The following is a 15,275-nucleotide window of genomic DNA, read 5'->3' as shown; positions in this document are numbered from 1 at the left end:
TGGCCTCTGGCCTCACTGTGCCCGCACATAAGCCAGTAAACATGAGTACGCCTGCGAGACCCGCGGCCTGCTGTCCCATCCGACGCCGCGAGGCTGTGTGGCCGTGAGGACTGCTGCCGTGGGGCGCCGGCGGGCGGGCGCCTGGTGCTCGTGTCACGGAGGGTCTTTCACAGGGGTGCCTGCAGTGCCGCGCCCTCAGCCTGGTGTTTTTGTCTCGCAGCACGCTGGCTTGGAGTCGTGAGGGGGGCACCGGTGGTGTGTCCCTGGTTCTTGCCTGCCCCCCGGGAGTGGTGTGCCCTGTTCGGGGGGGTGCACCCATGCTGGGCGCCTTGGGCTTTGCTGTCTGGGCCATTCTGCCCAACACATAAATGTGTGATGTATGTATTTGTGTTCCTGAGATGGTGAGAATCCTGGTCAGTTTATCTTTTTTGTGTAAAACCGTCTGGATGTACCCGTTAGCATGAGGCTGCAGGAATCCTGTGTGCGTGTGTGGGGGCCTAGGAGGCAGGCGCTGGCGGGGGCACTCAGGCCTGCTGGCACCTTGCTCCGTCATTCAGTTACGTGTCCCAGGCGAGGGCCCGCGCTGCTGGGCAGAGCTGGGCCCACACGGTGCCAGCTCGGCCTCCCGCCCCAAGTGAGGACGCCAGCCTGTGGGGGCTGCAGGCGGTGCTCCTGGTCCCCGCCCCCTCCACCACCCTGGGCCGCCCTTGCGTGTCTGCGAGCCCTGGCCCCAGCCAGGGACCTCTGTCCCGTCTCAGTGGGTGTGTGCAGGGTGGGGCTGCTGCTCGGGCACAAGGGGCATGGGAACCTGGGGCCCCAGCTGGCATGTCCCTGTTTGTGTGGTTCTGGGTCCAACACCGCAGAAGGACAAGCTCTGGGGTGGCGGTCCCCCACCTGTGCAGCTGTCACAGCCTGGTCCCCTGGTCACAGCCTGGTCCCCTGGTCACAGCTGTCCTCACCCCACATTGGGGGTTCCATCAGGAGTTGTGAGGTCTGGGTTCCAGGCGGGTGGGGACTGCTGTGGCGAGGGGCGGCCCCCTCGGTCCAGACCTTGGGCTCTGGTCTGTGAAGTGGGTGGACCTGGCTGGAGATCATCTGTCCCCCCGTGGCTAGCCAGGTTCCCCTGGTCCCATTCTCCAGCTGGCTGGCCCAGGCCAGGCTGAGACCACCGCTGGGCGACAGGCCCCTTAGCGTTTGCTTTCCAGTCTGGCGCACAAAGCGGCATGTGAACCCAAGGACATGTCACAATGTGGCCTCCACGCTTGGCCCTGGGTCCCCTGACCCCATTCCAGATACTGTGTCCGAACCCTCTGGGAGGGACCCTGTGCAGACGAGCAGTGACGGGGGGGGGGGGGGGGGGGACACACACAGAAAGCTGTGCTGGGAGAGAGGCCAGGTGTGTCCAGGCAGCCACAGCGTGTGGCCCTGCTGGCTCTCGCCTGCCCTGGACCACCCAGCAGTAACCTTGGGTTTCTCACCACGTGACCTTGGCAGATGGGCCACTTCTCCGCCTCGGAAACACTCACTTGGTGGCTGCCCTGGTCGCTGTGGTGTATGTAATGAATGGGCTTAGCCTGTAGTGGACCCACTGGAAGGTCTTGGGGTCCCCTCACCCCACCCCTTCACAGAGGAATGAGGATGGAGCTGCTCCTTAGACGAAGGGAGCGTGAGCTGTGGGCTGAAGCCAGATTCCAGCACTATCCCCCTCAAACCCAGCCATCCGCCCACCCTGAGCGACCTCCGCCCCCGTGCTGCTTGGCTGGAAGACGCTGGAGCTGAGATGAAGGGGCGGCCAGGGCTGGGCTCCGGGGATGTCTGGGCCACCTGGCCCCGCCCGCCGCCTCCAGCCGAGTGTCTCCCTGGGTCCCCAGGGACCCCTGAAGGGAGGCCTTGCGGCAAGCTCAGAGCCCGGGGTCTCAGGTCCTCATGGCGCTCGGGGCCTTGCTCTCAGGTTGTGAGAGCGCTGATGAGTCCCCAGGGCCACCCTGGGTCGGGGCCCGGGCCCTGCCTGGCCTCACAGGGGCTGGCCTGTCACGGAGGCCCCACTTTCTGAGGGGCCTCGGGGCGTGAAGCGTGCCGTTTCTGAGAATAACATGGAGACTTTACAGGCAGCCCCTCAAGCCGCCAAAAATGTATAGAAAATGTGGAGTTTCACCGCCCACCCCTCCTGCCACCCGGGGAGCAACACCCCGGGGTGCACCGGCCCGCCACCCCGGACACGGGTCCTCCAGGGCCTAGGGCCTGCCCTTGCCCCCACCCGCCCCACAGGCTCGCTGCCACCCAGCCCTGCCGAGCTGTGTCATGTCGGGTCAGCGTGCAGGCAGGCAGGCCCTAGGTGGGGGACACATGGCAGGCTCCAGGCTCGGACAGGAGAGCCCACGGGGGCTACGCCCATCCACGCCCAGCCCTCGGCCATGGAGCATGGGCTGTGAGCCACAGTCACCCTCACCTGGGCCCTCTGAGCCCTTAAGGCCACCTTCTCAGACCTCACGTCATCCTGTCAGGGACAAGGCTGCCCAGTTCTGCCCTCATCCCCACTTCCAGGCTCTGGGCTGGCTGTGCAGTGTTGGGGGCCATCACAGGGCATGGGCGGGGGGCTGGCTCAGATACCTCTCCTGGTTTTGTGCGCCCCCCTGCACTGCTGGTCTCGGGCTGTGCGTGGGCCTGGCTGGGCTGTGGCAGTTCGGGGCGGCTCTGTGGGACAGCAGGCACCTTCTGTAGGTGCTTGAGGGCGGGCCTCTGCTGGGGGTGGCTGGGGGTGGCCTGGGACCTTGGCCTCTGAGTCCTCGCTCATCTCCGCAGGCCCTCAGGGAGAGGGGGCAGCTGTCCCCTGGAGGACAAACGGCCCTCTCCCGCCAGCTGGGCCGAGACCCCTGGACTCCCAGGCTTCTCCCTGCAGCTGCCTTTCCAGAGACAAACAGGCTCTGCAGACTTGCCAGGACCTGTGCGCTGACGCTCTTGTACCTTGTCAAGACGTGGTGTCTCCTGGCTTAGCACCACAGGCACCGTGAACTCCACCTGACCCCACAGTTACTCTCCGTTTTGTGCTGGCCCAGGGCCCTCCATCCTGTCCCCTGTCATGGCTTGGCAGTGCCAACTCCCAGATGTCCCCTCCCCTGGGACCAGGAGCCAGGGTCATCCGAACAGCACCGGCCAGATGACAAAAGCCGGACCTGCATCCCAGATGGTCTGGAGGGCTGTGGCTGTGGCTGCGGGTCTCTAGAAGCTCATTTGTCTGTTCGTTCGTCATTTATTCGTTCGTTCTTGTCTCGGAGTGCACATGCCAGGGCGTCTCCTCCGTCAGCCTGGTGTTGAAGAGGGCTGTTGGGGACCTTGCATGGGGCCTCTTCCCCTGTAAGGTGACTAAACTGTGGGGTGCACCATGGTGGCTGGAGTTGCCCCAAATTTTGTGCACAAGACAATTTTAGGCGGTACAGTGATGAACACTTACGCCCATGTTTCTCTCTGAGGTTTATAGTTTTGGCTCTTATATTTCAGCCTTTGATCCATTTTGAGTTAATTTTTGCGTGCGGTGTGACAGGGCTGAGCCATCATTTTGCATGTGGATGTGCTGATGTCAATTTGTTGAGAGACTGTTTTCCTCCCATTGAAGGTCTGGGCATCTGTGTCCATAGCCCGCTGACCACACTGTGCAGGCCTGTTTCTGGGCTCTCAGGGCCGCTCATTGGCCTGTTGGTGTCCTTGTGCCCCCGCCCCCGCCCCCATCGCTGCAGCTTGTAGTAAGTTTGAAATCGGAGTGGAGCCTTCCGACTTTGTTCGTCTCTATCGACACGGTTTTGGTTGTTTGGGGTTCATTGTCTTTCCATTTCAATTTACGGTCAGCTTGTCAATTTCTGCACAAAAGCAACTGGGATTTTGATGGGGGTTGTGTTGAATCCGTTTGGGGGTTTGCCGCCTTCATATTACATCTTCCAGCCCCGAACAATGAAATAAACTTCCATTTATTTCAGGTCTTCAGTTTTGTTCAGTGATGTTTTTGTAATTTTCAGTGTACACGTAATACAACTTTTCTGCTAACTTTATTCCTAAGTAGTGTATTCATTCTGATGCTATTGTAAGTGGAATTGTTTTCTTTACTCAGTTTTTGGGTTGTTCATTGTTGTGCATTTCTGTCGAGGTACCATCGGTTCTCAGGACATGATCTTATATCTTGCAAACTTGCCGACTCGTCTCTTAGCTTTAATGTGTGTGTGTGGATTCCTGAGGGTTTTGTACATGTGAGACCACGTCCTGCTCAGATAGGAGGTGTTCCCGTCTTCCTTTGCAACCGGATGCATTTTCTTTCTTCTCCTTGTTTCCTTGCCCTGGTCAGAACCGCCTGCCCAGACAGCTAGGAGTGGGGAGGGCAGCCGTTGTCTAGCTCCTGACCTTCACGGGGAGCTTTACGTCTTCACCTTTAAATACGGTGCTACCTGTGGGCCCTACGTCAGTGCCCTTTATTGGGATGAGGGAGTTCCCTTCTGTCTCTAGTTTGTTAAGTGTTTTTTATCATGAAGGTGGTTGGATTTTTGTCAGATGCGTTCCCTGTATCAATTGAGATGATCATGATTTTTTTCCTTTTTTAACATAGTATATATTACATAGATGGATTTTTGTCCGTTGAACCGATCTTGCATTCTTGGGATACAGCCCACCTGGTTATGGATATAATCATTATCTTTATATGTTGCGTGATTTAGTTTGCTAATATTCCACTGAAGATTTTTACGTCAATACGTGAAGGATAGTGGTCTGTGGTTTTCTTTTCTTGCAATGTCTTTGGTTTTGGTATCAGCACATGAAAATGATGATCCTATGAGAGTGACTTCCTTCCCCTTCTTTTTGGAAGTGTTTGGGAAGAATTGGTGTTATTTATTTTTTTTAATGCTGGGTAGACTTCACCAGTGAAGCCATCTGGTCCTGGCCTTGTCCTTATAGGAAGTTTATTGATTATGAAGTCAATCTCTTTGCTTGTTATAGATCTTCATATTTCTGGGAGTCGTTTCTTTTTTGAGTCAGTTTCAGCAGTTTGTGTGTTTCTGTCCATTTCATCTAGGTTATCTAATTTCTTGGCATTCCACTGTTGGGAGTATTCCCTTCTAATTCTCTTTATTTCTGTACGGTTGGTAGTAATGTTCCTTTTTTTCATTCCTACTTGTAGTAATTTGAATTTTTTCTCTTTTTTTTCTTGGTCAGTGTAGCTAAAGATTCATCGATTTTGTTGACCTTTTCAGAGAAACAGCTTTTGGCTTTGTTAACAGTATCTGTTTTATTTATTTCCTGCTAATCTGTGTGAGTTCCTTCCTCTGTGTGTGTTGGGCTGAGTTTGCTCTTCTTCTTCTGGTTTCTTAAGATGGAAGGTTAAGTTATTGATTTGATCTTCCTTTTTTAGAATACAGGAGTTTGCAGTCATAAATTGCCCTCTGAGTGTTGCTTTGGCTGCACCCCATGAATCTCTGTTTTCATTCGCCTCAGAGTATTTCCTAGTTTCCCACGAGCATTCCTCGCATGTCCTACTATCTGTGTTTCTTTCCTGCTCGTGAGCCATGCACCTTCCCAGACTGTTAACTATTCTTCAAAACTATGATTCCTGCCGGCTTCCCAGGAGTCCCCCATCTGATGGCCATGCAGGTGACCCCTTGTCCCCAGCTCCCTGCAGGATCTGGCTAGTTCCTTGGCACACAGTTTTTCTAGAAGTTGAATCACACATTGAAAGGCTCTTGTCACATCCTGCTGTCCCCCTCCCCCCCGGCAGCGGGCATCCCTCCCCGGGCCCGGCAGTGTATGTGCACCCCAGTGCCCTTCTCAGGGTGGCAGAGTGGGCTGCACAAGCATGCGGGGACAGAACCCTCCTGCAGAAAAAGGAAATGCCCAGGCTGGTGGCCAGCGTTGGTGACATGCCACATGAGCATGGCCCTGAGGGGGTCATTGCCACTAGGATGGTCCCTGTTCGGCCTCAGGAGTGGGGAACAGCCCCAGCCAACAGATGGTGGTAGTGTGGTTCTGGCAGCCTAGCACGCTGGCCTCTCAGTGTCACAGCCGCCTTCTGTGTTGGTTTTGTCCTCTTGGAGTGTTTGAATAAATAGTAGTGTCACAATTTATCAAGAGGCAAAGAGCCCTGGGCTGAAAGCGGCTCTGGTTGGCTGGAGGGAAGGGCACAGCCTCAGCCTCTGGGTCTGAGCTGATGTCCTGGTGGTGAGCCGGGGCCCTGCTTTGCAGAGTATTTGCAGGTCAAGGAGGGCTTTCTTGAGGACCTCCCATTGGGCATTTTAAGGCCTCCTTAGCTGGACATTGCAATGAGGTGGACCCTCCCACATGGGCCCATGGGGACGAGACCTCAACCCAGGGCCCAGACTCCAAAGGCATCACCCACCAGAGCGGGTTCCCCCCCGCCGACCCCTTCTTCAATGTTTTGGACCCACCTTCCTGAGCACCCAGAGCTGCTCCCTCCCAGACAGCCTCAGGGGACAACAGCCCTAGGACCATGGGCCTCTGTACAAGGGATGGCGCTGGGGCATAAAGGGGCGGGTGGAGGGGAGCAGAGGACTAGAGGACTGTTCACCTAATACTGGTGTGTGTGTGTGTGTGTGAGAGAGTGTGTGTGAGTGTGTGAGTGTGTGTGTCAGTGTGCATGTGTGTGAGTGCGAGTGTGTGAGTGCGTGTGTGTCAGTGTGTGTGAGTGTGTGTGTGTGAGTGTGTGTGTGGTGGGGGTGTTGGCAGCCCTTGGCTCCGGGCCTGAGCTGTCTGCCTGGGTGGCGTCCAGAGGCCTCTGAGCTCTGCATACCTTCCTCCTGCCTCCCCACCTCCTTAAACGCTGACCTGCGGTGACCCTGAACAAAGGAAGTCCTTAAGGCTACTTCCATAGGGCTGGTGGGAAGTGCAGTGTGTCTGGGGACGGGCTGGCACCTGGGAAGTCAGCCTCTCGCAAACCCCACAGGAAACACCTGAGTCCATGAGCACTCGGGGCCCCTCGGGAGGCCTGAGGAATGTGTCAGGAATCCTAGGGTGAGCCAGCTGGGGCCTGAGGGGGAAAGTGACATGCCAGGAGACACCGCAGCACTATAGTCTGCTCCTGTGGCCTGGGGGACCCCTGTGAACCAACCCATCTTTGGTTCCCCCAGATCCCACCTCAACAATGTAACCTGGATTCAAACACCAGGTGCCTGGGTTCCAGTCCCTGATGGGGGGTAGGGGACAGGAGGGACAGGCCCACGTTCAGAGATGAGCTGGGCTTCTATGCCAAATGCATAACAGCCTGAAAACACCCTCCAGAAAAAAGCAGCCCAGATCATCATCTCATGTGTTTCAAAAATTCTGGCATTTTCCCCCTCAAAATCTGTCCTAGTTATGCTTGAGATCTCCTGACCCCAGAATACTTTTATTTATGACAGAAAATTCATCTCCATGGCAACGCCTTAGGAAGCTGCAGCTTCGAGATTATAGCTTCCCAAGCAGTGAAGACAATAAATGGATTTTTCACAAAACAGTGTAGAGCCACTGCGATGGGAACCCACCCGTGGCAGTCTGAAGAGGAGGGTTAGGCTGAGGGGACAGAGGGAGGGCCTGTGGGGAGGGGCCAAGCCCACCAGGGCCGTGGCTTGCGGGAGGAAGCCTTGTATTGATCTCTGTGCCCACTTTTTGCCCCTCCACCCCGAGCAAACGCCACCTAGGGCCTCTCCCCAACCCTGGCATCTGAGTCTCCCAGCAGCCTGCCCAAGTCACATGTGTGCCTCTTCCTCGCCTGAGGAGTGGGAGTGGGACGTGGACGCACTCTGGCTGTCCCACGAAACACGGCCGCTCGCTCTGGCAGCCCTGAGGAGTCCAAGGCTGGAACCCCATTATGCAAGGCTGTGCTCCCAGGTCAGCCCGAACCCACTGGTCAGTGGGAAGGTGCTTCCTCCTGTCGGGCTTAGGCTGGGCACCCCTGCAGGAACCTCAGTTGGACATCAAAGTGGAGCTCCCCTCTGGTCCCATGAGTCTCTCATCCATTAATTCATTTACCATCCATCCTCCAGACACCATCCATCCATCCACCATCCACCATCCATCCACCATCCATCCATCCATCCACCATCCATCCACCATCCATCCATCCATCCACCATCCATCCATCCATCCATCCATCCACCATCCACCATCCACCATCCATCCATCCATCCATCCATCCACCATCCACCATCCACCATCCATCCATCCATCCATCCACCATCCACCATCCATCCATCCATCCATCCATCCATCCACCATCCATCCATCCATCCATCCACCATCCATCCATCCACCATCCATCCATCCATCCACCATCCATCCACCATCCATCATCCATCCTCCATCCATCATCCATCCTCCATCCACCATCCATCCACCCATCTATCCATCCATCCACCATCTACCATCGACCATCCACCATCCATCCATCCAACACACACTTTGAGCACCTACCAGGGCCTGTCGCTGTGTTGGGCGTCATCTCTGCCTTCCTGGCACTGAGCACTCGGGGGAAGTGCAGCATGAATCACACCGATGAACACATAATTGTGGACTGAGGGAAGGAAAAGGGCTCCCGTGGCCAGCACTGCGCAGACCCTGATGCTGTGTGAGGTTAGGTGCTTCGTGTTTCGGTTCTCACAGCCATCCCATGGGATAGGCGCCACCAACAGCCTGTTTTACAGGAGAGGATGAGGGCAGGTTCAATGAGGAACTTGACCCAAGTCTTGTAAGTGGAGGAATCAGAACGTGAACTTGGGCCAGACTGGACTTAAACCCCGACTGTCTTCTGCCTCTCTGGGGCTTGGGAGGGCCTGCTGAGAGCACCCAGCCTGGTCTGGTGGCATCCGGGAAGACTCCCAGCGCGACTGGACCCCAGACGAGCAGGGGGAGCATGTCCGGGAAGAAGGACCAGCTGTGGGCAGACTTCTTTCAACTGGGGGGGGGGGCTCTGCTGCTGACAGAGCAGTCCCGAACAGGGGTGAGGACGGCTGCCCCTCCCTCTGCCCCCCACCCCGACCACCTGCTATCAAGCTCTGCTAACGAGCTGCCTGTGAGGAGAGAAGATGGAGCGATTAGGTGAGGTCAGCCTTCGGTTTCCAAACACTGAAAACAAGTTAGACAAAGGCGTTCTTCAGAGGAGACGCCGCCGTCTGGAGGCCATCAAAGCTCCCGGGCCCTGGGCCGGGGCTGCTGCTCACGCCCTGGAAGCAGTCAATTAGCGGGTCGGAGGTTGGCCTCCTGCCCAGGGTGCCAGGGCCTTCCTGCTTCACGCGAGGCCAGCCTCCGTTGGGCGCTCCCCTGCTCTCGGATGCGGCATGGGTGTCGGGGAACTGCCTGGCTGTCTGTGGTGGCCTCCCCTGTTCCAATGGCCTGTGTGGGAAACTGGCTTCATTTCTGTGGGAGCCGTGGCTGCTTTGCGTGGCCTGAGCGTGGAAGGTGGCCAGCTGTGGACGACACCCCTCAGCACATGGGCCGGCTCGCCACTGTCCTCCTGGGTCCCTTGTCCTCCAGCTGGGCCTGCCTGACCTTCCAGCTGGAGACGGCGACCTCCAGCCTCGCTCAGCGGCCTGGACGTGGCCTGCAGCCGGGTCTGAGCAGAGACTGGCTTGGCCTGGGCTGAGGACAGGCTGCTTCAGGGGACCGCACGCCCTGGGCTTCCTAGGGAGGCTCAGGAGCCTTGTCACCTCAGGCAGGTGTGCGAGGACGTGCACACCTGGATGGTCAGGAGCCCCCCAAACCCCATCAGGTCCATGAGGCTGGCCCTGACCCCCACCCCTGCCCCTTCCCACCTTGGGCCTGTGTTGCTGTGGTCTCACCCTCAGGGCGCCCAGGCCTGTCCCCAGCCGGCCTGGGGCTGGAAGCCTTCCCTGTGAAAAGCTTCCTGGTCACCTTCTCAGCTCTCCTTCTTGGTCGTCTGCTTGCTGGCACCCCGAACCTGCCTCCTATTGGCAGGGGTATTTCTCCACGGCTAGAACCCTGGCTGGACTGTCTGCCCTGCGTCCATCCATGTCCAGGGCGGGGCATGTTGGACGCATGGAATGCATATCCCGGTGGCCCCTCTGGGTCTTGGACCCCACTTTGTGCTGACCAGCAGCTGGGAGCGGGCCTCCCACTGTCCCCTGACCCTCACAGCCCTCCCATCTGAGCATCCGAAAGTGTTCCACAAACAGCACTTAAAGGCGTCAGGAGAGCAGGCGCTTCTGGGGAACCCTCCCCAGCGAGGCTCACACGGCATCCCTGGCCATGCTGAGGTGGGCCTGACTTTGCAGGAGGTCCAGTGGCCGCAGCTGCCGCAGCTGGCCGGGAGGGGGTGCTCCCCAGCGCACGGCTGGCTCCCACACCTGTCCTGTGCCCTGTGTGGTGTTCACTTGTCTGCCGGGGCTACTTGGCAGGGGCTTCCTCTTGGGGGGCCCACCTCCTGGGGCGCCTTCCCAACCCCCCAGCTGACAGTGGAAAGGCTCGTGGTGAGGCCGTGTGAGCGCCCGCTAAGCACCGGCATGTCCCTGGCAGCGTACAGGCGAGGGGCGCGGGCAGGTGTCAGGACGGATGGAAGCCCAGGGGGAAACGGCCGCCCAGCCCAGCCCGCAGCCAAAGCGCCGTCTCTCGCTCAGGTTACCGACCAGGCCACACTTGAGGTGCGTTTGTCTCTCGCTGGACAGCCGAGCCCTCAGGAAGAAGGGTGTGTTCTCTGCTTTTGTGCTGGTTTTCAGAGCCACATGTAGACACAGGAGCTGTCCACTTGCTATTTTGTGCCTCAGCAAAGAGCACCTGTGGCCGGCAGACGGCACAGGGAAGATGTCCAACACGTTAGCCACTGGGGGTGGGAACTGAAACCACGCGATACCTGCAGCTCCGAGAGTGGCCAGAAAAGATACGGGCGGAACTGAATTCCATACCTGCCCCTCCGTCCCTCCGTCCCTGAAGAGCTCTGGGGCACTCTGGCCCTTCCCGCCACCCTGAGGGGCGGGCCCACGTGACCCCGGGGCCGGGGCAGCCAAGACACCTGGCCCTGGGAGAGACACCCAGGCCCCCATCCAAGGAGAATGGAAGGGAGCCACCAGGAGCGTCGGGCTTAGTCACAGAATGTTTGGGGCCCCCAGGAGCCCTAGGTCACCCTCTGGTTCAGCAAACTTTTTCCTGGGGGATGGGGGGCTGATGAGGCCTCACAGCAGGTCAAACTCGGGGTTCCCGGACCCTCATCCTCCCTCCCGACGTGTCCTCCCTCTGCCCAGGACAGAACAATTTCTGTGTCTTCAGCACCTGATGACAAGCGGCCCCACGGCTGCTCCGCCCCCCCGCCCCCCAGATGTCTTGACCTGCAGGGGGACCTGTGGCATCTGCCAGCAAAGTCTCATTTCTCAGACTCACAGCCCTCAGGTGAGACAGGCCCGTTTTCGGAGGAAACCCAGTTTATTTTTGTACACGTTTGGGAGAACGGATTCCAAAGACATGAATAATTCATCTCTCGACATTGCGAGGTCAGGAGAAATGGCTAAATTAATTTTGTGTTTCGTGTGACGACAATGACCAGGGAGCTTCGCTTCCCCCCGATTGTGCCAACTTGTGACTGTGGAGGAACTTGGAGGGTCAGCTCAGGCCCCTCGTGAGACCGTGTTCCTTGGGGGAAAGCAGAAACAGCTGGCCGGAGCAGGGGGGCCCACGGACGCAGCAGCACCCCTTCCCCTCTCCCCACAGACCCCCTGACAGAGCCACACGGCTGCTGCTGCCACCTGAGGCCTCGCAGTCCAGGCCCTGAAAGCTGCGGCCCCTGGAGAACAGAGCTCCGTGCGGCGGTTTTCTCCTGAGCGCGTGGAGTCCCGGGGTGTCACCGGCACCCGAGCTCCTGCCAAGGACAGAGTGGGTCACCCGGGCAGCTCGAGAGCCATGAGCGTGGCCCCCACCCGTCTTCCCCTTCGGCAGCTGGGTGGGAGAGGGTTCTGAGGCGAGGACGGTAGGACGGTGGCCGTGTGGGACCTGGTCCCTGAATGACCACGTGGGCTGCCGCCCCCGACCAGGAACATCAGCTGAGCTTCGCATGGGTGACAGACGAACTCCTCCTCCAGGAGCCCCTGAGGCTCGGGTCTTCCCCACGGCGGGGTCACGTACCCGACCTGGAGCCTGTGAGCCGGCGAAGGGCAGGGCCATCTGACCAAATGCTGATTCTTATGTCTTACAAAGATCACGCAGCTGGTGCGTAGAAGCGACCATGCCCAATCCTCACCCTCAGGTGCTGGCGCTCAGCTGGACGGGGAGGCGCTGAGGAGACCGGCGCGGTCATGTGCACGGCCCTGGCCGCCGGAACCCGCCCTGTCCCGGGTCTTCCCAGCAAACCCTGGGACTGCCCTGGGAGGGCCGAGCCCGTGGTTCTGAAGTCCAGGCCCCACTGGCAATGAAGGGCTCCTGGGAGCATCTTCCTGCCTCTCAAAGCGGCACAAGGCGGGGTGCCTGTGGAGGCAGGCGGCACGGATGCGATGCCCAGAGCCACGGTGGTCATCTTGCAGCCACAAGGGCCAGTTCTGAGGACTGAGGCCAAGAGGAGGCACCCCAAGTCCCGTGATGTCACACGAGCACTGGCGCACCAACCGGACTTCCTGTCGCACGACACAGGGCGTTTGTCAGCCATTTCCAGCTGGCTCTTCTATGCTGCATTCTAACTGGTTTGCAGCTTTGTGACTGCGCATGCGTGAACTTGTGATAAAAATTTCTCTTCTCAACATTAAAACAGGACCAAAGGGTTGCTCCTCGTGCAGAGCAGAGGCTGGGAACGTTTCAGGACAGGAAGTGAGGAACGAGGAGTCAGAGAAGCTGTGACTGGGTCCGAAGCCCACAGGGCGGATGCCTCCTTGTCACCAAGGGACCGTGCAGGGTGGGCCTCGAGGCCACGCACCAGCTAGCTGCAAGGCAGGGCACCCGCCACCCAGAATTCTGCCGGCACTTTCTCCATGAGCCGCTGTAGCCTGAGCTGGGGTGAGCCCGTGGGGCCAGCTCCCGGGCGACGGACTCTTTCCCACAGAACTCTGAGAAGGACTGAGTCAGCAGAGCTATTTTTAATGTTTTCACTCATCGGAATTGCTATCTTAATTTGTAAGACACAGTTTATGCTCCTTGGGAACTGAACTCACCCGGCAGCACCTGGGCAGCTGCCAGGACTGTGCCACCGCTGTGCTGGCCCTCCTTGTCCCTGAGGGAGGAACACGCTCTGACCTGGGCAGCCATGTGAGCGAGCCCCCCCCCGTGGCTTCCACTGACTCCTGGGGGACCGGCAGGGGCAGGAAGGCCCCAGACGTCAGTGCTGTGCTGCCCTTGTGGGCACGGTCAGACAGGTGGCTCCGTGGAACGGGTTCTGGGACTGCTCGACTCCGCAGCCCCACGGGGCACCCCGGACGGTTGGGCAGAGAGCCCCTTCTTTGAGACCCGGCTCACAGGCCCGAGGGGTCCCCTTAGACACTGGCTGTCAACTTACCCCCCACCCCAAGTCGCCCTACTATACAGACAAGAAGATGGGGCTCGGGTGGTCACTGGCTGACCCAGCAGAGCCAGGCCTCGGACCCAGGCCGATTCTGTCCCGTGTCAGTTCCCTGAGTCCGGACCGTTCCTGTTTCAGGTGGACAACGTGACCCAGGCTTCCCAGAGGTCTGGAATGACACCCACTGTGGCCCCTGTGTCATCTGTCCACTCATTTGTTCAGCTCAGCAGTTGTTGGCTGAGCATACACCACGGGTGAGCAGTGCTGACGAGGCCGTGCGTCTTCCCCAGCAGCTTGCGACCTGGAAGTGGAAACAGACGGTCAACAAATGATCATAAAGCAGCACAGATGGTGACGAGAGGCACGAGGCAGCCACAGGTGGTGGGGGGTGAGGGGGGGCCGTGCTGGGTTGAGTAGTGTCCCCTCAAAATTGATGTCCACTCGGAGCCTGTGGTTGTGGCCTGACTGGAATAGGAGCTTTGCAGATATAATGAGCTAAGGTGAAGTCACCCTGGGGGGCGGCCCTGACACACTGACTGGTGTCCTTACAAGAGGAGGGAGGTGTGGACACAGACACACAGGGCGGCCGTGTGACCACGGTGGTGTGAGCCTGGACCCTCACAGTGCCCAGAAGGACCCAGCCCTGCCCACACCCGACCTCGGGCCTCAGCTCAGACCGGGGCCAGTACACGCCTGTTGCTTTAAGCCGCCCGGTTTGTGGCACTTTGTGACAGCCCCTGGGAAGCTTAGACAGCTCTCAGGTCCTCAGCTCTGGACGCCATAGCAGTCCTCCCGGGCTTCTCGCCTCTTCACCAGCGCTTTCTAGTAGAACTTTCTAGATGATGAACGTGTTCAGTCACTTGGACAGAGCTACTGTCCAACGTGGCAATCATGGCCACGTGCGTCTACTGGGCACTTGAAATGTGACCGGTGTGACCAAGGGACCGAATGTTTAAAACTTCATTTACTTTTAATTCGCTTAAGTGTAAGTAGCCACGTGTGACTAGTGCTACCATTTTGATGGCAGCTCTGGACGCCGTGTGGGGGAGGTCACGCCGTGGAGGGCACGCCCGTCGGGCGGGGCGCCTGGGGGTGTGCTTCGACGGCCCACTTGCTGGACGGCCCATGAGCGCGTGGGGCTCATTCTTTTGTCTTTTCTCCGCCAGATGGGAGCTCCCACGGGCCAGGCTCACAGCCACACCTGTGTTCAGGGCCAGGCAGCATCTAGAACAGGTGTCCTTGGAGAGGGTTCGGGCATTGGGCCTCCCGCTGTCTCGCTTCCGTTTATGGTACCCCTGGGCTTTGCTGAATCTCTGCCTACTTTGTGAGGTTGCCCTGATCTCAACAAGCGCTCGCTTCCCAGAGATTAACAGAATGTTTCAAATATGGACTCTGCCGCCAGCCCATAAAACGTTTTATTGGTGGTAGTCATTCCTCAGCAGGGCTGTTCTCATGGCAGACTTCAACAAGGGTTACGTAAGTGTTAATTCGGGGTTCTGGAACTGGGGCTGCCACTGTGCTGGCTCCCAGGGGAACCAGGGAGCTTTGCACAACTCATGTAATTACCATAAAATTAACACGTTTGTGTTCATTAGGAAGCATGAGGAGCGCCCAGGCACGTGTGGTTAGGTAGAGCTTTGAAAACAGAATCTTGGGATTATTTTTAGCTGGGTTCTCAGTGGACACATCTCAGTACCTGGGGTCAGGGCCTTGGCCGGGGGCCAGTGGGGCTGTGGGACCGAGAGCTGAGTGCGGAGTCTAAAGGTCTGCATCAGAGTTTAGAGTCTGCCACTTGGCTGGGGACCCCAGATACTAGAAC

Source organism: Hipposideros armiger, unplaced genomic scaffold, assembly GCF_001890085.2.
Source record: "Hipposideros armiger isolate ML-2016 unplaced genomic scaffold, ASM189008v1 scaffold_33, whole genome shotgun sequence".
NCBI lineage: Eukaryota > Metazoa > Chordata > Mammalia > Chiroptera > Hipposideridae > Hipposideros > Hipposideros armiger.
The sequence above is the reverse complement of the archived record's forward strand: the minus strand, read 5'-3'. Positions refer to the sequence as shown.